Consider the following 22,636-nt stretch of genomic DNA (forward strand, 5'->3'; position numbering starts at 1 on the left):
TGGGCCGAAGGGCCTGTTTCCTATGGGGATTCTAATTTTCCCAGCTGCCATCGGTTCTGAGGAAGGGTCACTGGACTCGTGATGACCCTTGGTGTGTGCAGGAGGAGGAAACGGGAAAGGGGAGAGTGGCAGCAGAAACTGGCTGAAATGTATCAGTGTAGACTGGAAGGGTTTAATTACACTCTGTGCAGGTCGTTAATCTGAATTAGAAACTCCTGGTCCCACGTTTGCAGCAAAGTGGAAGATGGCTTGGGCCTTAGGCAGTGAGAGGTGCTGGGTTATGGCCGCCATCTTTATCTGGGGCCAAGGTACAGCAAGGAGCATGCAGGTGTCCTCTTCCTGGGTGGGGGCGGTGCGATTTGAAGACGAGCGTCCAATACATACCAAAAGAAGTGTTTGCCTTCACTATTCCTCTTGCACTGACTATGAGCTTTGTTTTGTGAATTCATTTTATAGGATATTAATTGAGAATAATAGAGACTGGGATCTCAAATGCAAGTTTCTACAGTCCACAGAGTCATAACGATCTCAATATCATTGGCATTTAACTGTGAAAGGAGAAAGGATTGTCTGTTCTGTCTGTGGGAAAATATTTTCAATATTTTTGTCAAGCCAAAAGCAGAACGATGTTCAGGTTCATGGTTGGATCACCCTTTGGGTATGTGTTTAATTCTTGGTCCAGTAGCTGTGGAAGGAGGTATTGGCCTGAGAGAGAGCGCAGATTTATCCATATTACACCTCGTCTCTTTGCAGGAACTGTCAGATTTAGTCCCAATCATCCACTTTATGATGTTAACCTGCAAACTCCCTACTTCCAATTCCCTGCAAATTTCTCATTGAAATTCCTTGTGGACTCAAATTCCAGCACCATTTCAGGTGGAACGTTCCAGATTCTGACAACTGTCTGTTCATTCAGAAACTGAAGTTCATTTTGATTCTGGGGTTACAAAGGGCTGAATTGAAAGATGAGATGCTGTCCCTGAACTCCCATTGAGAAGCATTGGAACAGTACAGGAGGCTGAGGGCAGTGTAGGTGTGAGCAGACAATGAAAATGACAGGGCTGCACTGTGAGGGCTGTTTGGATCAATGAGAGTGTTTTGGAGTTGGATGGAAACAAAGTGAGGTGAGACAGGGAGAAGGTGAAGCTGAAACTCCGTTTTACTTCAGGCTGTTCAGAAATTCACAGTCCCAATGGGATAGCCAATTTGTCAGTGATAACTGCGGAGTATTTAAGTTTTTAAAAGTACAACATATCAGCTTAAGTAATTTTTTTTTTATAATGGGCATGTTTGAAGTGAAGGAAGGTTGCTCACTCATTTAAATTCTCTTAATGGGAGTAACTAGATGAATGTAGTGAGATGTTGTTACAGGAGCCTTCAGAGCTGTGGTGTGCTCCTCTTGCACAATGTGGGACATAAGGGACGCTTCCAGTGTCCGTGACGGTTATGTGTGCAGGCAGTGTGCCCATCTGTAGCTACTGGGAAACTGTTTTTCAGACCTGGAGCTGAGAGTGGACTCACTGTGGAGCAATACTGAGAATGTTATGGACAGCACGGTTAGTGCGTTAGTCACACTGCAGGTGAGGGTTACACAGGCAGAAAGGGAATGGGTGACCATCAGATCAAGTAAAAGGCTAAGGAAGGAAGTGCAGGACTCCCCAGTGATCATTCCCCTTCTCAAACAGATACTGTGCACCGCTTGGGATTCTATAAGGGGGGGGGGGGTTGGAGGGGTGCGGTGGCCTCTCAGGGGAAATCAACAGCCAGATTCATGACACTACAGATAGCTCCGCTGAACAGAACGGGAGGAAGGAGAATGTCAGAGCTATAGTGACAGCGGATCCACTAGTCAGTGTCAGAGACAGGCGCATCTGTGGCCACAGACATGAATCCAGGACAGTGGAATTGAACCCAGGTCCATTTATTGATAAGTGCACAGACCAATAAAGGTCCGCCTCCCAAATGCAACCTTCAGAACTTGATCACCGTGAAACACTACTTTCCAGGGACTGTACACTTGTTCTGAGCCCTTCAGAGGGATTGAAGGGGATGAGGAGAAAACAGGAACAGGGTTGTGTTGTAGATCTACAAACTAACCGTCGCCCTCCACTCTCAGCCCCCCCCGTCTCCCACCACCCATCGTGCCTCCTCCCCCACCGCAGGGAAAAGACCTTGTGTATTTACCCTACCCATGCTCCTACTGATTTTATAAACCTCTATAAGGTCACCCATCAACATCTAATGCTCCAGGAAAAACAGTGTATTCATCCTCTCCCTGTAGCTCAAATCCTCCAACCCTGGCAACAAGCTTCTCATTCTTTTCTGAACCGTTTCAAGTTTCACAATATTGTTTTGATAGGAAAGAGACCAGAATTGCACGCAGTATTCCAAGTGTGGCCTAACCAATGTCCTGTACATCAACAATATGACCTCCCAATGCAGTGCTCTGGCCAATAAAGGGAAGCTCACTAAACACCTTCTTCACTATCCTATCTACCTGCGATTCTGCTTTCAAGGAGCTATGAACCTGCATTCCAAGGTCTCATTGTTCAGGAGCACTCTCGAGGGCCTTACCATTAAATGTATACATCCTGCTAATAGTTGCTTTTCCAAAATGCAGCACCTCACATTTATCTCAATTAAACTCCATCTGCCAGTCCTCAGCACATTCAACCATCTGATCAAGATCCTGTTGTAATCTGAGGTAATCCTCTTCACTGTCCACTACACCTCCAAGTCTCCCATGGGGAACCTTGTTGAACGCGTTACTGACAACCACGTAGATCATTTCCACCGCTTTGACCTCATCAATCCTCTTTGTTGTTACTTCAAAAAATTGACTCAAGTTCATGAGACGTGATTTCTCACACACAAAGCTGTTATTAATATCCAGGACTTAACTCTGTACATTGAGGTTTGTGTCACCCAGTTATGGGTGTTAATGTTCTGGATAAAGTTCACATCCACAAGCTTTGTGTTAGCTGACTGTGTTGAGTCTTGTTAATAACACAATGCCGGTAAGTTCCTTTTGAAAGGCAGTCCCTTTCTCCCTAACCCCCTCCCACCTGGTCTGTCTCCTCCATCCCCACCGTAGACAGTAAGTGGGAGGAGCTCATGGAGTTTCCATGTGAGTGAGATTGAGAACATCTTCCCTTCTTTCCATTAGCCCACCAAGAAATGGTGGTAGTGTCCTTACCTGTGGTCCAAGAGGATCGGGTTCAGGGTTTGGTAACAGCAGCTTTGAAGAGGCAGATTAGAAAACATGCCCAAGCCTCCAGGCCAGACTGTCTCCCAACTGTCCCTGCCTGAACCTCTAACTAGAACCTTCCTGTAGTTTGTCTCCTGTCAGTTTCTCCCATTGTTCAGTTTGTCCAGGATCCCCTCCTACTGCTGCACTGCTCCTGTCTCTAACTGACCTGTCCATCCCCCAGTGTCCTCCACATTCATTCATTGGTTACAATCCCATTGTCCCAGTCCTCCAGCCCCGCCCCCTCCACCCTATTGGGCAGCAGCTGCTGTCAATCACCCAGGCTCCTGTAGGAGCAAGTGCTGTAGGAGGGGAGACCAGTGCACGGGCGCGGTGCTGGGCAATTGTTGGCGTACGTGCAGTATGGGCCAGAGCCAGGGAGGGAGGCTGTGGGTGTGTGGGGTTAATCTGTCATTGGCAGCTTCCTCCCTCTGAAAGCAAGACCCAGGAGAATGGCCCCTCCCCTGGTATCCTGACGAATGGTCAAAGTATCAATGGGGAAGCATTTTGCAGAAAGTTATCAGACCTCTTGTGAAGATTCAGGAATGTTATGGAGAGGGACAGGGGTCGGCCTGTAATTAGAGTTCTAATCTGTTTCATTTTAGTTCAACCAGATATGATTTGGCCAGTGTGTGCAGGATGGTTCTCATCAGAGTTCGCAGTGGGGGAAATGAGTAAGACGTTCCAGATTGGGGGGAAAATCAATGCGGGTCTGACCAGGAAGGAAACTCTGGGAGGTGGGGGGAGGATTCACCAACACTCGGGAGGCTCTGAGTCAGACTCATTGATTTGATTAGATTTCCTACAGTGTGGAATCAGGCCCTTTGGCCCAACCAGTCCACACCGACCCCACGAAGAGCAACCCACCCAGACCCATTTCCCTTTGACTAAAGCACCTAACACTATGGGTAATTTACCGTGGCTAATTCACCTGACCTGCACTGTCAGTCATCGGATTGTGGGAGGAAACCGGAGCGCCCGGAGGAAACCCACGCAGACACGGAGAGAATGAGCCCAAGGCTGGAATCGAATCTGGGACCCTAGTGCTGTGAGGCAGCTGCGCTAACTACTGTGCCATCATGCTGCCCCTTTTATTGGTTCTTGGTCTGCAGGCAGGAGCGAGGAAACTGAATTCAAAGAGAGGAGAGAGTGTTAGAACTGGGTGTGAAGGGAAGGAGTGAGGAGATTGGTTTGGATTTCAGTTCATAGAAGAGAGCAATTGTGAGACTGAGATTTAAAGCTTGGGGGGATACAAAGAAACTACAATTTAATACTATAATTGTCTTATGAATTTCCATCCTTGTGTTAACAGTGGTGACCTGTTTTCTCTATTGTAGGGTTCTGAAAGGGTGGATTTGTGGATGAGAAATTCAAATTGAACTTCCTGTTCCGTTTTGATGGTTACTTGATCCGTGCCGATCTGAATATCATTCGCCTTCTCATGTGGAAGGAAAGGTGTATATTCTGTCCGTGGGCGAATATTTCAAATGTCAGTGTGTCTGGAAACATTACTGAGGTACAGCCAAGTCCATGTTAGTGTGGTGACTGTGGAGAGAGAGTTCATTTGTTTTTAAAAATCTGAAAAAACATGGCACATTTCCCAGGAACAATTAAGCTACAGATTTGTTTTGTATGAGGACAAGTTGTAAATTAATTATGCAACCAGAAAGACACAAGGACACCTGCAGCATTGAAAATACTATGAAAACGGGATTGTTGTAAAGGAGTTAATTATCGATCATGGTTTGTAATCCATTGCCGTTGTCATGTCAGTTCCACTGCCGTGGGAAACACTGGAAATGTGATGAATGCAGTGTAGGTTTCAGTTATTAAACTGTAAAAAGGTGCAGAAGAAATTTACAAGGATGATGCCAGGTCTCAGGGGTCTGCGTTAGAGGGAGAGGTTGGACAAGTGAAGATTTTTTTTTGTTTAGAGCAGTGGAAACAGAGGGGGGATGTTTTCTGGAAGTGTATAAGATCATGAAAGGCTTGGGTAAGGTGAATGCACTCAGTCTTTTTTTCAGGAAATTAAGGACTGGAGGGCATCAGATTATGGTTAGAGAATAAATTATGAAAGGGAACCTGAGGGGCAACTGTTTTACACAGAGGCTGGTATGTATATGGACTGAGCTGCCAGTGGAAGTGGTTGAGGTGGGTACATTAACAACATGTAAAAGACATTTGGACAAATACATGGATAGGAAAGGGTCAGAAGCAGATGGGTCAAGTGCAGGGAAATGGGGTTAGTGTGGATGGACATTCTGGTCAGCATGGGCCAGTTTGGGCCAAAGGGCCTGTCTCTGCTGTAGGACTCTGACTCCAAGTATATTTACTATTTCTCCCGCTATCTCTGGTAGCACCCTGGGATGTATTCCATCTGAGCGACGAGACTTCTCTACCTTTAGCTCCATTAACTTGCCCAGCTCTAACACTTTCGTGATAATGGTTGTTTCTTGTTCCTCACCTTCCTCAGTTTCCTTATCAATTACTGGCATCTTCTTCGTGTTCTCCGCTGTGAAGACTGACTGCTGTGAAGACTTCCTAAACCCTGCTGGATAGCAATATCTGGGCACAGAACTCTGAGAGGTCTTCTTTGAGTCTTTATTGATGAGACATGGCAGTTACCTGGATAGTGTACATGCAGAACACCTCCAGGCAGCATCAGGTAACTCCCCGCCTGTCCGATGTGCCACTCCCATTCTTATACCTTAGTGGTTTGTGGTTTTGAATGGATGCTGTCTCTCAGTATTATCTCGATGGCACTGACAGTTAAAAAGTTGAGTTCAGCCCAGCACTGTGTGGTTAAACCACATACCCCTCCCCCACGCCTCTGTGGCTCAGTCAGGTATCCAACAGACACTTAAGTTTCAGTGGGGCTGTCTGTCAGGATTCTGATGTGAAAGAGCCGTTGTTGGAGCGGGGTGGACAAAGTTAAAAACCATACCACCAGGCTATAGTCCAACAGGTTTATTTGGAAGTACAAGCTTTTGGAGTGTGCTGTGATTTTTAACTTGATCAGGATTATCTCAATGGTAACGGTTAAGTGCTTCAACAATTACAGAGGCCATATGTTCCCCACACAATAGGTTCCCCTCTAGCAGTGAAAACTGCTATTCTGGCCCTGGGGATAGCTACTCATCACTTTTCTCCCCCAATCCCATCTAGCTCTCTGTTGATCTTTAAACTTTTTCTCATCTCCTAGTTTCTCATTGGTCTTTGCCAATTTGCATAATTACAATTTGATAGACTCCCTTATTTCCTTTGCCACCCATGGCAGATTACTCCTTTTCCTACACTCCTTCCTTTTCATTGATATATACCTTTGCTGAGCTGTTTGAAAAAATTCTTTGATATTCCTCCACTGTCTGCCAACTCGCCCACCCTAAAGTCTTTGCTTGCAGTCTACATTAGCCAATTCCTGCCTCATCCTATTGTAGTCTCCTTTGTTTAAGCACAGGATCTTAGGATTGGATTTAATCTTCCCGCTTTCAAACTGTATTCTAAATTCAACCATACTTATCACAAGTCTTTTATCAGATTACGAGGTGAGGCGATGTTACCTGGGTGTTTTGGTATTCATTGTCAGAGACCTTGGCTTTGTAATAAAGTACAGGATAGATATTCACAACAGAGTATTCTGGACGGTGTGAATGTCCTACACAGTCCAAAACCATAAATCACTGTCTCCCCTCAGTTTACATGATTTGGAGATCCCGATGTTGGATTGGGGTGTGCAAAGTTAAAAATCTCAACACCAGGTTATAGTCCCTCAGGTTTAATTGGAAGCACACTTGATTTCGGAGCGTTGCTCCTTCATCATGATCCAATTAAACCTGTTGGACTATAATCTGTTGTTGTGTGATTTTTAACTCCCCTCAGTTTAAAATTGCAAAATCATTATCTCCTACATGCTTCCGCACTAAGTTTGGAACACGAATCCACCTGACTATCCTGCATTTTCCGAAAATCTCCTTTGGTGAAGGTGGTGAGTTTTGGATTTAGCTTTCCAGTTATTACCGTAAGAAGATAAGCACTGGGCACAGGGGAGGCAATGCAGCCCTTCGAACCAGCTCCACCATTTAATACCATGATGATTGAGCTCACCTTGGTCTCAGCTGGATTTTCCCGCCTGCTCTCTCTCACCCTTCAACTCATTGCAAATTCAACATCTGTATCTCTTCAGTAAATTTGCTCATTGTCCTGGCATCCACCGCATTTTGAGTAGGGAATTCCACAGATTCACAGCACATTGAGATAAGTACATTCTTCTTCATGAGAATAGAATAGAGTCCATATAGTGCAGAGTCCACACCAACCCTATAATGAGCATCCCATTCAGACTCACCCATTCCCTGTATTTCCCATGGTTCATGGCTTAACCTGCACATGCATGGACACTGTGGGAATTTAGCATAGCCAATCCACCTAACCTTTGGACGTCTTTGGACTGTGGGATGAAACTGGAACACCCAGAGGAAACCCGCACAGACATAGGGAAAACATGTAAACTCCACACAGTCGCCTAAGGCTGGAATCAAATCCAGGTCCCTGACGCTGTGAGTCAGCAATGCTAACCATTGAGCCACTTCTGCTTAAAATCTGCTCCTCCTATTAACCACCCCACGTCCCAGTTAGCTGAATCTATATTCCTTACATAAGAAAATCAGGTTGTGGAAGCAGGTGTCTCAGTAAAACCCAGTGACAGTCCATATGTTCTGAATGGGGATCCTGTACACAACACCCTCCAGTTCACACTTTTCTTTCACTTTCCAGAGACAGGGCTCCAGTGGGTTCATGGGAACTACAACTCCCAGAATCCCTGAAGCAGGGACCACACATGTGCAGGGAAATCCAGCATTGTACATGTACAGAATGTGGGCGGGTTTTGGTGCATGTGCTTTGGGTAAGTATACTTTGCAGAAAGTATTTCACACTGTGATCGGCTGGAGGAGGAATGCATCTGCTTATAGTATTGATCAGTTGGGGGTTAAAGTATCACCACACCCATGTAAGACCCAATTCCCAATTCATTGTAATGGTGGGAATCAACGAATGGGAAACAAAGAAGGATCTGACCCATTCTCCCAGACTGAAGATTCCTCTTCTGTCCAGGATCTGCCACCTCCCGGTCTGTTTCCTTTTGTTTCATTCTGCTGTTACATTATTGACTTGCAGCAACTGAAAGGAAAGGAAGTGAACCCAGAAAGGGTGCAGAGTCTAACCAGGGATGGGAAGTGGTGGCATGGATCTGTTTATCAGCAACTCCATGAGAATGGGGAGGGTGTACATTAGGGGGTAGCAGAGTCAGAATGGTGGGAGAGAGTAAGTGGGCTGGAGGGTTACAGCTTTTGGGGAAGAAAGGGGAAAAAGATATTCCAGAGAAACTAGAATTGTCTGTTCTGAATTTCTAATCTGTATATATTCCTTTATACAGAGTGCTAGATGGTGAAGATTTGCAGACTGAAATCTTAAAATCATGTGCAGATGATGATTAAGTTAACCAGCATTTGAAGATCCAAAGATTTTGAATCACTCAGCCAAAATCCTGCAACACTCTCCTCACGGCATTGTCGGTCTATCTGCGCCAAATGGACTGTGAATGCTTCAAGACAGCAGCTCACTACCATGTTCTCAAGGGTGTCTAGAGATGGGGAATAAATGCTGGCTGAGCCAGTGATGCCCAAATCCTGGAAATGGTTTCTATCTCGAGTTGCTGAAATCCAATTGATGTTACTGCAGGATTATGAGCGACGCTGAGTGCATTCCCACGAGAGAGCACCATCACATTACCCCTGCGTACACCCACACAGTAACACCGCAACGTCACTGGAACAAAAGGCAGTGAAACCAAAGGAGGACTTAGATATAGTTCTTCAAGGTAAAGTCATCAAAGGGGATTGGAGCACAGCAGGAACAGGAGTCTGAGCTGGATGGTCAGCTGTTGCCGATTGAATGGTGGAGCAGGATTGAAAGGCTGAATGGTCTCCTCCTGCTGCTATCTTCCAGGTATGTATATAGTCATGGAGCCCGGGTAGGAAGAAGTGGGCATGGATTCTCCAGGGGATTGCACCTCCCCATCAGTTTTCAGTGAGGGATGGTTTGATGGATTTTATTTAACATTTATCTTTAACACAAGGTTTGTAAATTTTGGCTTTAAAATGTTGAAAAAGTTTTTTGCACAGCAGATAAAATTAAAGAAAATAAATTAAACTGTCTGAATATAACAGTTTTAATGCTGTCAACCTCTGTAAAACAATATTCTGTCTTCCCGGACACCATCACATTCCAGCTACTCAAACTCCAGGGAAATATTCCCTCCCTGTCTGAATCTTTGGTTTGATTTAACTGCTTTTTAGTTCTCGTTCTATGAGCTGTGAAGCGTTCTTTTTCCCCATTTCTCCGACCCAGAAATGTGATCACAGCATCCTTCCCACCATCAAAATCATCATTATGCCATTTTGCTTATGGTTAACATATAATCACCAGCAGTGTAAAAGTGAGAACTGCAGATGCTCGAAACCAGAGCCTAGATTAGAGGGGTGCTGGAAAAGGGCTTTTGCCAAAACGTTGATTTTCCGGCTCCTCGGATCCTGCCTAACCTGCTGTGCTTTGCCAGCATCACTCTAATCGAGACATATAATCACCAGCAGTAAACCATTTGTGTAACCATTTGAATATTTCCAAACAAAGCCCATTACGGGCCAAGCAAACCATTGCAAGTGACAGAGTGAGAAGGGACTAAATCAAAGTAGGGTTGTGGGGAGGGGACAGCGGTGGAGATAAAGCACTATATCTCCTGCGGTGCCCACCTCTATCTGAAGGCATCGAAAGCATTGATACACACCGCATGTTCCTTCTCCAAGGACACCCGACTATGTAGCCTTTATCCTCAACCATAGAATAGAATCCCTACAGTGTGGGAGGAGAGCATTGGCCCATCAAACCCCACCGACAATCCGAAGCACATCACGCCCAGAGCACTCCATCTCTGTAACACTGCTTTTCCCATGGCTGATCCACCTAGTCTGAACATTCCTGGACACTGTGGACAAGTTAGCCTTCCCATCTTTGGGCTGTGGGAGGAAACCAGAGCACCTGGAGGGGACCCACACTATCATGGGGAGAATGTGGGAACTCCATACAAGCTATTGACCAAGACTGGACTCCAACCTTGTACCTGATGCTGTGAAGCAGCTGTGCTACAATCACAATTTAAATCAAAGCAGATGATCTCTGCTCATTGTCACATTGCTCTTTGTGGAGGCTTACTGTCCAGAGAGACATCCTGAGGTTCAGAAAGGGGCAATGTAAGTTCAGTCAACTCCAGCCCAGTTAATGTGGTTAACAACAACATCAATACTCCGAGTGTCATCATGTCCAAGGTCCACTCCTGACTCTGATGAACAGTAACATTAGAATCAGAGTCCTGCAGTCCACAGAAGCAGGTGGATGACCACGTACCTGTGTGGACTCACTCGTCTCTCAATCGTGTTGAAGACGCAGCAAATCCCTTGTCACACAGAGCGGTGAACAGCTCCAACGCTGGGGTCTCTGGGTGGGATGAATAACTGAATCCCTTCTCCTACACTGAGTATCTGAATGGCCTCTCCCCTGTGTGGGCTCACTGGGACTTTGCAGGTGGTGCATTTGTGTAATTCTCCCCCCACACTGGGAGCAAGTGAATGGCCTTTCCCCAGAGTGAGCTCGCTGGTGTTTCAGCAGGTCACTGAGTGAATCCTTTCCCACAAACTGCGAAGGTGAATGGCCTCTCCCCGATGGGAATGCACTGATGTCTCCGCAGGTGAGAGATTTAAATGAATCCTTTCTCACACATGGAGCAGGTTTAGGGTCTAAATCCGCTGTGCCATCTCTGGTTCCTCAGCAGGTTGTAAGATCGAGTATTTCCCTTCCCATACATGGCCTCACCCCAGTGTGACTGTGTCAGTCAGTGTCGCGCTGGGAGGTGTAAGTGAATCCTTTCCCACAGTCCTTACATTTACACAGACTCACCCTGGTCGAAACACATTGGTGTCTTCCCAGATCACATGACCAGTTAAATATTCGACCACGTGCATAACATAGGAATGATTTTTCTGGCCTGGGAATGCTGCTTTCCCCTTCCATATTCCCGATAAGGATCAGGACCTGCGGAATTGGACGAATCTGCAGTTGATGTGATGTTAAAGCTGAGTTTCCCATCTGGGAACTCTCTCTGTGTGTAAAACAAGGTATCATTCCTACAACTCCCAACACCAGCTCTCCGTTCAGTTCCCCTGAATTTCTAAATTTGGACTAATGCAATGACATACTTAATGTGCCTTTCTCTCACTTGTATCTGGAAGTAAATTGGCGCCATTTTGAATAATTTTATACACTTTACCAGCAGAACTCATACTTACTCTGTCATTTCCGATTTGTAACCCATGGGAAATTTGTTACCATCTCCGATGACCTTTATAATGCTCGGACCACTTCTCTGGAGCCAGTGCAAGTCAATCCTAACAATTCAGATTTGTATCTGAACGGGATGCCCCCACAACAGTAGGCGCTCTGACACTCAATGCCTATCATTTAAGTTATTTCTCAAAGCCCCTCATGTGTCTGGCAATCTGGCAATACAATCGAAAATATTTTATACAGTAACCTTTCAGTCTCAATTGCCAGTTCCAGCCAGTAACATGCTAGTGAATTGAATTCCCATTCATCCCCTTCCAATAGCTGTTCAATTCTATTCTCTTAATTGTACCTGGCTCCACCTCGCTCTTTGGCAGTGCATTCCATAAACTTTCTCTGCATGAAAGTCTCATGTCACATGTGCTTCCTTTGTCAATCCCTTCACATCGGTGCCTCCTCATTATTGATTCTTCCATACATGTGAAGAGTTTCTCCTTAATCTACTCTCACTAGATCCCTCTTTGAGGTATATTTACCCAGTATCCCCTGGGATGGTGAATATGTGGGCAGCACGGTGGCACCGTGGTTAGCACTGCTGCCTCACAGTGCCAGAGACCCGGGTTCAATTCCCGATTCAGGCGACTGACTGTGTGGAGTTTGCACGTTCTCCCCGTGTCTGCGTGGGTTTCCTCCGGGTGCTCCGGTTTCCTCCCGCAGGCCAGGTGAATTGGCCATGCTGAATTGTCTGTAATGTTAGGTAAAGGGGTAAATGTAGGGGAATGGGTGGGTTGTGCTGGGTTCAATACACCATCCAGCCTCGCTGTACTCCAGTGAATACACACTGCGGAGAGGCCATTCACCTGCTCTGAATGTGGGAAGCCACGCACTCAGATATCCAGCTGGATGAAACATCGGCAAGCTCACAAGTAACCACAGCGATTGGATTTGTTCAGTTTGTTCATGGGATTACGGCATCACTTGCTGGGGCAGCATTTCCCATCCATTCTAACTGCCCAGGAGATGGTTGAGAGTCAACAACATTATTCAGGGTCTGGATTCATATGTCGGTTGGACCAGGTCAGAATTAGCACAGTTTCCCAGACCCAGTGACATGAAGATTTCTAGTCTATTATCCTATTTCAGAAATATTAATGAATAATGTTTGCAGTTGAATTAAAAGTGAATGTGTTTTATTCTGATTTCTGTCCTCCTGTTTTCTCAGTTGTTATTGACAGTCTCATTCCCCTCACACCAGAACCTGTTCCAGATAGTGTTACAGAAAAGGCAGAATGGTCAGCTGCAGCTGGTCACCTGACCGGTCACTGGTCCAAAAGGTGCAGTCTCCACAGATGCTGCCAGACCTGCTGAATTTTTCCAGCAATGTCTGCTTTTGTTCCTGATATCCCAGCATTTGCAGCTGATCAGCTTTTTAATATTCATCTTGTCTGTTGCAGAGGAGTTTATTAATGAGTTTGGAGGGTTTTGAAAATTGCAAGTTAGGCCACAAATCAGCCGTGATCATATTGAATGGCAGAGCATGATTGAGCGGCTGAATGGCCTCCCCCTGTTCCAATGAAAGTTGTCCATCTGCAGCTTGTGGTAACATTTCCCCTCACTGCTCACTTCACCTCCATGTCTAACACACTGTTACTGACTGAACAAACCTCCTGTGTTTGAACTAAACCTGCTAATGTTCAGTAGCTCCCTCTCCTGCCACCCAGGTTTAACTCTCATTCTGGAATGCTGTCTCGTGTTACTGCATGAATGCCCACAAGGACTAATCCTGGAGTCTGTATCCCCGGGATCCACAAAACCTGTTTATTTCCTCCTTCCTCTTTCATTCTGGCAATTGAACTGTCAGTTTCAATCCAATCTCCTGTCATGCTCTTCAACATGCCCATGTGGGTGGACTGTAGGCAGCTGGGATTTAATGAAGAGAAGTGGAGATTAGGCAGAAACACTAAGAGAGGTGACAGCAAAGAAAGCTCTCATGATAACAGCAGAGTTTCTCCGTGATCCAGTGAGTGGTGAGGCACCTGAGATTGTGGGGGGAGGCAGATTCAATCAGGGATTCGGGAAAACACTCAGACAATGACCTATCCATCTGATTGTTAACTCAGACAGATTGGCAGAAAGAGAGATGCACATTTCGATAGCACCTTTGATAACCTGAGGCAATGAAACATGCTTCCAACCCAATGATTTCAACCTCAAATCTCTGAAAACACAGACACAAAGCTTTCTACTTGTACCAGGTTGTCTCTCAGCCTCCTCTTTTCTTAAGAAAATAGTTTTAAGCTGTTAAGCCTTTCCTTGTGATTATAATATCTGCGTTTCTGTCAGATTTGTGACTGAAACTTTATGTTCCTGTTGTGAGTGATGCTAGTAGCAGAAACAGTTCCGGACTTGTGAGGGGTTTCAGTCGGAGTATTTATATTTACAAATTCATTTCCACCCTCACAAACAGTGTGAAATTGATGTAAAACTGAAGGAAAGGATTGAGTGAGAACCCAGAGAAACACAAAACGCAGCATGTGTACCTGAGCTAAATGAAACTGGCATGAGGAAAATGTGACAACAATCACAATCAGTTAGAATCACAGCATCCCTAGGGCGCACAAACAGGCTATTCGGTCCATCGAGTCTGCAATGACCTGCTGTCCCACCCTACACCCATAACCCCACATTTATCATGGCTAACCCAACCCACCTAACCTACACTTTACAGGCCATGTTAGCACGGACAAACCATCAAACCTGCACATCCGTGGGAGGGTCTCAAATTATGTCTAACTGCTCAGAATTGTGGACGAGGACTCAAAATACTTTACTCTGACGCAAATTCTCTTTTCTTTTCAAAATAAAATCGAGGTGAAACTGCAGCCAGAAAGATTTCCGATTATCTCATGAGGAAGAGAATTCAAAACTCGTGCCACTGACCCAAGGGGCGCAGTGAAGTCACAGAGGTCTGGGAATCAGAAATGTAACAAGTTGTGAGCAAGATGGGGGTGTGACAAGGACAAAAAGACAGTCTGTCACACGGGGGAAGGCAGGAGAGATTAAACAGCAGAAATGGTAGTCCCTCAAGGCCATGGGGAATGGAGTTAGGGCTGGCAAAGAAACCAGGAAACAAGGTGTGCAGCTGTGAAAGATATTCATTATAAAAACAGATTATAACAACATAGAGGGCAGAGTTCACAGTCTGAAATTATTGCTCTCATTGGTGAGTACAGACGCTTTAAAGCCTGGGTCATTCTATTACAGCCAACATATGCAGGATGGGCCACTTGGCCTCAATCTGTGCTGAAACTTTCTGATAAAGTTATTCTGACATTTGGAATTCAGGTCGGATGATGTTCATAAATTCTCAAATTGGACTTGACTTTAATATCCTGGATAAATGTCAAATAAATAACAATGATCCCATTCTGCAGACTTTAGTCCGCAGCGCTGTGTGCTATAGCATTTCAGTTACATCCAAGTCCATTTATTCAAATGTGATGCTGGTTACTGCCTCTGCCACCCCAACAATGAGTTCCTGCTCCCCACCATCTCCGAGTGAAATGAATTCTTCCCTCCCCTTCTTTCTGAGAATTAGTTTCAATCTAAAACCTCCAGTTTCTGACCTCCCAGTTAATGAATAGCTCCTTCCTATCCACTCGATCTGGATTCCTCAGCATTTAATCACTTCAATAAAATCTCAGCTCATCCTCCTCGGAAATCATCCCCAATCTATCCAACCTTTCCTCCAGACATTGCAGACATTCTCCAATCATGGAAACATTCTGATCAGTCTCCTGTGTACCCTCTCTGGTGTGATCACATCAACCCTGGAATGTGGGGATCAGAAATGTGTGCAGTACTTTAGCTGTGGTCAAACGAGTGTTGCTGACATTTCCCACGTCACCTCCGTGTTGTTGTGGTTGTCGCTCACACAAGAAGTGTCCTGGTTTTCCCACATGGAACTGGATGTGCACTCCATGGGGCTGGGATTCCCTACCATGTGTTTATTTGTTAACTAATCCTAAATTAACTTCAGATTAAAACAACATTATCAGCTACCCACCAATCAACTTCTTCCATTGTACTCAAGTCACCTTACTTTTTAAAATCTCTTTAAAATTATTACTATCTAAACACAACAGGCTTTAATTTGCTGGTCAAGTATTCAGATGTCCCCACGGTTACAATCACTTGAAGATTATCTTTACCTTCAGGTACACTTGGTGAATTGAACACTGATTGTAAACATATGAATATCAAACGGTCTTGAGTTTTATGATAATTAATCCAGTCTGACATTCTTGTTGGTTAATATCTTGAAGACAACTGTTCTCAGAACTCCAGCTGTGCTCTGATTTCATTCACAACTGGATTTGGTTGGACTGCAGATCTTAGGTCTGTTCTGTTGTTTCCCGGATTGCTTCACTCTGTCTATCACTTGCTGGTTATGCTGTTTGGCACACAAGCAGTCCTCTTTGGGAACTTCATCAGGTTAACACCTCATTTTAGGTAGTCATGTTGCTGTGACTGACATGCCCTCCTGAATTCTCTCAGTTGAATGAGGATTGATACTCTGGTTTGATGGTAAGAGGTAAGTTGGGGGATATTTTTGGCCGTGATTCTATAATTTTTGTTGGAGTACAATTATACTGCTGTTGTTGGAAAGAAAGAGCTAAACTCTTACACTGTTGGCCCCATATACTACATGCAGTATCATGAACACTGATAGGCCAAGACATGAAATACGAGCAACACTGTACAATGATGCAGGATCACAACTGCAGTAAGGGGAGTTTAAGATCCAACTTGACATAGGAGTAGGGAAAGAAGCAGCCGGTCAGATTGTCTCATTCATAATCATAAAGAGACTCTATGAGATTATTGTATTGTTGGAGATGTGGATGGAGGAGGTTGGGGAGATGGAGAGTCCTTCTACAAAAACTAATCTGCCTGAGAGTTGTGAGATATAATTGATTGCCATGCATTTAACAGTAAGCTAATTGAAACTGGTTTTATCCCCAAAAGGTACCAAGACTGATGGTGCTTCCAATCATCATCAGAAACAAACCCCAGAATACATGGTTCGGAGATGGATGTCAATAGCCAATCAACATTAAACTCCTGCAATCATTGAGCAAACGTATTTGTGATTACCCAGTTCTGATGAACCAGAAAATCACTGTTCACTCTGTGCAGATGGACAGCGATGTGGGGAAGTATTTGCCGAGTGGTATTGTCATGAGACAGTCAACCTAAAACCCCAGATAGTGTTCTGAAGACCTGGGTTCAAAGCCTGCTGCAGCAGATGGGGGAATTTGAATTCAATAAAAAAAACTTGTGAATTTAGAGTCTAATGATAACCATTAATCGATTGTCAGAAAAACCCATCTGGTTCACTAATGCCCTTTTAGGTAGGAAGCTGCCATCCTTACCTGGTCTGGCCTACATTGTGACCTCAGACCCACAGCAATGTGGTTGACTCTTACCTGCCCCCTAGGCAATTAGGGATGTGCAGTAAATGCTACCGGGCCAGCAACACCATCATCCTGTGAATGAATAAAGGAAAATAAAAATCTGTACCCAGTGTGAATCTGTGCATGTTCAACAATGTTGTGAACATTTCCAAAGCTAAGATCTCTATGTGCACAATTTTGTGAGTTGCCAAAACCATTGTTCATTACTTGGCGTGAAAAAGAAAAAAATCATTGAACTGTGGCGATCAGTAAATTGACTGGTGTCTCAGCAGGATGTATGCCTGAGAGAATCCCATCACCCCCCCCCCCCCCCCACACACACACACACACACACACACACAGAACAGGTGAACAGCTCCCCAGTCTGACTGGTTTGGCCAGTTTCCAGGTGGGATGGGTAAAGAATTCCCTTCTGGCATTCCCCACATTTCCAGAGTCGATACCTAGTGTAGCTGCACTGGTGTTTTGCCATTTCAGATAAATGCTAGCAGACTGTTACACACACCGTTAGCCTGCCACCCCGCCCCCAACACCCACCGCCCCAAAGAACCCAGTATAAAACAGTAAACATTATCTCCTGCTGTGGAGGGACAGCCTGTGTTGGTCTGAGTAGGAGCACTGCGCAGATTTACCTAAATGACAACTTAATCGGCGACCAGAACAAGTTAAGCAATTCCAAATAAAATGCATTATAGCACAGAAAGAGGCCCATCAAATCCAAGCTGGCTCTCTGTAGCAGAATCCAATATTCTCATTCCCATACATACCCCATAACCTGCAAGTTTATTTCCCTCAGAACTGATCATTGATCTTCTCTACTTGCACCACCATAATAGGCAACATGTTCTGCATATTTCCAGCCAATACAGTCAGCAGAAACACTTGCTCATCTCCCGCTGTCTCAAAACCTTACATCTGACCTTAACTCTTGTGCCATCACCTATTGAATACAGATATTTTTGTCTGCTAAATCTAGGTTTGTTATTATCTTATGCAGCTCTATCAAAAATATATCCAACTTCTTCACTTCAAAGAAAATCGCAATTTCTTCAAATCAATCCAGTGACTGCATTTTCTTCATCTCTGACCACTCCAGTAAGTCTGTACGCCACAGTCTGAAGATCACTCATATCCTTCATTGTTGATGCCTATTTTGATCCACAAATCCAGACAATGCAGGTTTTCTGCACAACAGCAGTAGCTTTATTATCGGACAGCCGGCGAGAGTGTCAAAGCGTCTCTAAAGTAGCCGAGTTTCTACTTGTAGAGACTCTTCTTCACGAATCTCTGCCTTACCCACAGAGACAGTATATTTAATAGGAATTAGACAAAGGCATATCAGTCACATGGGCGATTGTCAACAGATAGTTTAAAGTAGGTAATTATGACCTTACAAAGCTTGATGAAGGACGATGTCCTATGATAACGTGTGAATGGATTACAGAAATTGATTATCATATTGTTCATGATTATGTGTTGATGGGAAGAGATTAAGGCAGAAGGGTTCTTCCTTCAGTAAATGGGGGATTCACTTACCTATGGTCATATGGAGGGGAGGTAAGATAATGGGAGTGGGAGGCAGTTTAACAGGGTTGTGCACAGGGCTCCCAGTCTTGTCTGGAAATGGCAAATTCCTCTGTCTGGGATTACGGGGAAGTCCACACGTGTGGCTGTAAGAGGTTCTATTTTGAGATACTGTCAGCCTCCACCCTTCTGAGGTATTCTGTCTGTATTCTAAGAGTACAGGCCTTCAGCTGATGAAATAAGGCCTTTGGCAGGGGACTGTTTAACCCTTGAGACCCCACGCTGTCTTGAAAGAGAAGCAAAAGGTATGGAACTGGTCCCTCTATGGTATTTTAACTTCCTCATTCTGACCAGGAATCTGTTGACCAGAATTGAATGCAATGATTGACTGTGACATAACTAGAGCTTTGTCAAGGGTCAGCATCTTTTCCGTGAGTTTGTTATCATTCCCCCATTAATGAAGACCAGCATCCCATTTGTTTTACTCAAAACACTTTATGTTTTCTCTCCTTTAATGATTTGTACACATTATTCCCCATTCCTGCTGTCCTGCTCTCTGTGTCTGTGCCACTCAAATATATGTTCCCTTTCTATATTGCTTCTCTCAAAATGCATCAACTGACTGTGTGTTCTAAAGAAGAGACATATTCCACTCAAAATATTATTTCTCACTCCACACATTCTACCCCCTGGAAAACAGAACAGGACAGCACCGGAATAATCGGCCCACCATGTCTGTGCGGACCATGATGCCATACCAAACTAATTCCACCTGCCTGGACATGATCCATATCACTGCCAACCCCTGACTGCTTATGTGCCTGCCCAAATGCCTCTTAAGCATTGTGATTGTTTCTGCTTTTACCACCTCCCAGATGAATACATTCTAGTCATCTACCACTTTTTGCGTAAGAAACTTGCCTGACATAATTCCATTTAAACTTTCACATGTTGTTGGAAATGCTCAGCACGTCTTGCAGCATCTGTGAAAATAAAAATCCGTTAATGTTTTGCGTCCTTCCTCAGAAACGTGAACTCTGATTTCTCTTTACAGATGCTTCCAGACTTGTTGAGCATTTCCAGAAACCTCTGTTTTTGTTTCTGATTTACAGCATCTGCTGTTCTCTCCGTTTTTATTTTCTTTAAATTTCTCCCTGTCCCCTGAAATCTACGGCCTCTAGAATTTGTCACTTCTACCTCGGAAAAATATTCAGATTATAGAACATAGAACATAGAACAATACAGTGCAGAACAGGCCCTTCGTCCCTCAATGTTGCGTCGACCTGGAATTTTCTCAACTCGTCCCCCTACACTATCCCAAAATCATCCATGAGCTTAACTAAGGATTGTTTAAAACTCCCTAATGTAGCTGAGCTGACTACCTTAGCTGGTAGGGCATTCCACACACTTACCACTCTCTCTGTGTAAAGAATTTGCCTCTGACATCTGTCTTAAATCTATCACCGCTCAATTTGTAGTTGTGCTCTCTCGTACAAGTTGTCGTCATCATCCTAAGAAAAAGATTTTCACTGTCTACCATATCTAATCCTCTGATCATCTTGTATGTCTCTATCAAATCCCCCCTTAGCCACCTTCTTTCCAATGAGAACAGATCCAAGTTTCTCATCCTTTCCTCATAAGACCTTCCCTCCAAACCAGGCACCATCCTGATAAATCTCCTCTGCTCTTTTCCAATGCTTCCACATCCTTTTTGTAATGGGGCGCTAGAACTGTACACAGTATTAGAACTGTGGCCGCACCAGCATTTTGTATAGTTGCAGCATGATATTGCGGTTCTAGAACTCAATCCCTCTACCAATGAAACCTAACACGCCGTATGCCGCCTTAACAGCACTATCCATCTGGGTGGCAACTTTCAGGGATCTATGTATATGGACTCCAACATCCCTCTGCACACCCGCGCTACCAAGAATCTTTCCATTGACCCAGTACTCTGCCTTCCTGTTATTCTTCCCAAAGTGCATCACCTCACATTTAACTGCATTGAACTCCACTTGCACCTCTCAGCCCAATTGTGCAGTTTATCTAAATCCCCCTGCAACCCGTAACACTTCCAGACTGTCTACTACTCCACAGACTTTAGTGTCGTCTGCAAATTTACTAATCCATCCACCTATGCCTGCGTCTAAGTCATTTGTCAAAGTGACAAAAAACAGTGGTTCCAAAACAGATCTTTGTGGAACACCACAAGTACCTGGGCTCCAGATTGAATATTTTCCATCTACCACCACTCGCTGCCTTCTTTCAGAAGTTTCTAATCCAAACTGCTAAATCACCCTCAACTCCATGTCTCTGCATTTTATCCATCAGCCTACCATGTGGAACCTTATCAAAGGCTTTACTGAAGTCCATGTATACCACGTCAATTGCCCTAGTCTCATCTAAATGATTGGTCACCTTCTCAAAAAACTCAATGAGGTTTGTGAGAGACGACCTGCCCTTGACGAAACCATGTTGACTATCTGTAATCAAATTGTTGCTTGTTGATGATTATAACTGTTATCTCTTATAATCCTTTCCAAAACCTTTCCTACAATGGAAATAAGGCTCACTGGTCTATAATTACCTGGGTCATCTCTGCTGCCCTTCTTGAACAAGGGCATAACATTTGCAATCCTCCAGTCCTCGGGTACTAAACCCATAGACAATGATGACTCAAATATCAAAGCCAAAGTCTCAGCTATCTCCTCCCTAGCTTCCCAGAGAATCCACGGATAAACCCCATCCGGCCTGCGGACTTGTCTACTTTCACTCCTTCTAGAATTGATAACACCTGTGCGTAACTAACCTCAATCATTTCTAGTCTAATATCTCGTACCACATTTTTGTCTTCTACAATATTCTCCTTTTCCTGTGTAAACACCGATGAGAAATGTTCATTTAGCACTTCTCCGCTCTCTGCAGGGTCCACACTCAACTTCCCACTTCTGTCTTTGATTAGCCCTATTCCTACCCTAATCATCCTTTTATTCTTCACATACCTATAGAAATTTTCAGGGTTATCCTTTATTCTGTTTGCTAAAGACTGCTCGTGTCCTCCCTTTGCTTTTCTTAACTCTCTCTTTAAATCCTTCCCAGCTGATCTGTAACTCTCCATTGCTTCAGCTGTACCATTTTGCCTCATCAACACATAAGCCTCTTTCTTCTTCTTAACAAGAGATGCAATTTCTGTAGTAAACCATGGTTTACAAACTCTGTCTGTGCCAGTTGGGTCACCCCACAGCCATTGACTTTCCAAAGAGAACAATCCAAGATTTTCTAACCTCTCCCAATCCAGGCAACATCCTGGCAAACCTGTTTCCACCTTCCCAAAAGCCTTCACATTCTACCTATAATGTGGTGATCAAAACGGCACACAATACCCCAAAGGTGGCCTGATTATAGTTTTATATTCACTCCTCTGACAGAAGAAGGCAAGCCTGCCATTCACCTCCTTCACCACTTTCAGGGATCTTTCAGCTTGCAACTGAGGATCCCTCTGTATATCAGTGCTGCTCAGGGCCCTTCCCTTTATTGTATACATTCCTCTTGCTATGTGTCTTCCAAAACCCATAACCTCACACTTGTCTGAATTAAAATATATCTGCAATTTCTCCACAAAACTTTCTGACTCATCTCTTTCTTGCTGTATCCTTTGACATCATTCATCACGATTCACAACTTCAACAGTTTGTGCCATCTACAAACTTGCTAATTAAATCGTTTCCATTTTCAAACTTTTCATTTATATACATTACAAGCAACAGATGTCTAGTTCTGATCTTTGTGGAACAGCACCAGCCATAGACCTCCAGCCAGCAACATGCCCCTGCACAACTGTTGCTGGGAGAAATATCAAAGAGGAGCCTTGAGTTCTGTGTTGAGCAGCATGACCAACGTTTATTCAGAGCTCCTTACTAATACATGATGGGAGAGGTCCCTCTCTGGCTCCCCCAGATAAGTCCAGCATTTTGATGTGTTTACTTCATACGTT

General features: G+C 44.4%; 1 long non-coding RNA gene across 4 annotated transcripts in view; it reads left to right on the plus strand.

Moving 5' to 3' along the window:
• Window positions 1-17,228, plus strand: part of LOC148146062 (uncharacterized) — a 35,024-nt gene extending 17,796 nt beyond the window's left edge. The window contains exons 5-7 of one of the 4 annotated variants that reach the window (XR_015760986.1): window positions 5,721-5,912; window positions 8,682-9,253; window positions 16,670-17,228. This is a non-coding gene — a long non-coding RNA (uncharacterized LOC148146062). Of the gene's footprint in view, window positions 1-4,584; window positions 4,764-5,720; window positions 5,913-8,681; window positions 10,185-16,669 lie in introns of those variants that run through there. The other 3 variants (XR_015760987.1, XR_015760988.1, XR_015760985.1) reach the window with 3 other exon arrangements.
• The last annotated feature ends 5,408 nt before the right edge of the window (window positions 17,229-22,636 follow it).

This window comes from Chiloscyllium plagiosum, unplaced genomic scaffold (genome assembly GCF_037043375.1).
Source record: "Chiloscyllium plagiosum isolate Xiang-an unplaced genomic scaffold, Cpla_swu_hap1 HiC_scaffold_22, whole genome shotgun sequence".
Taxonomy (NCBI): domain Eukaryota; kingdom Metazoa; phylum Chordata; class Chondrichthyes; order Orectolobiformes; family Hemiscylliidae; genus Chiloscyllium; species Chiloscyllium plagiosum.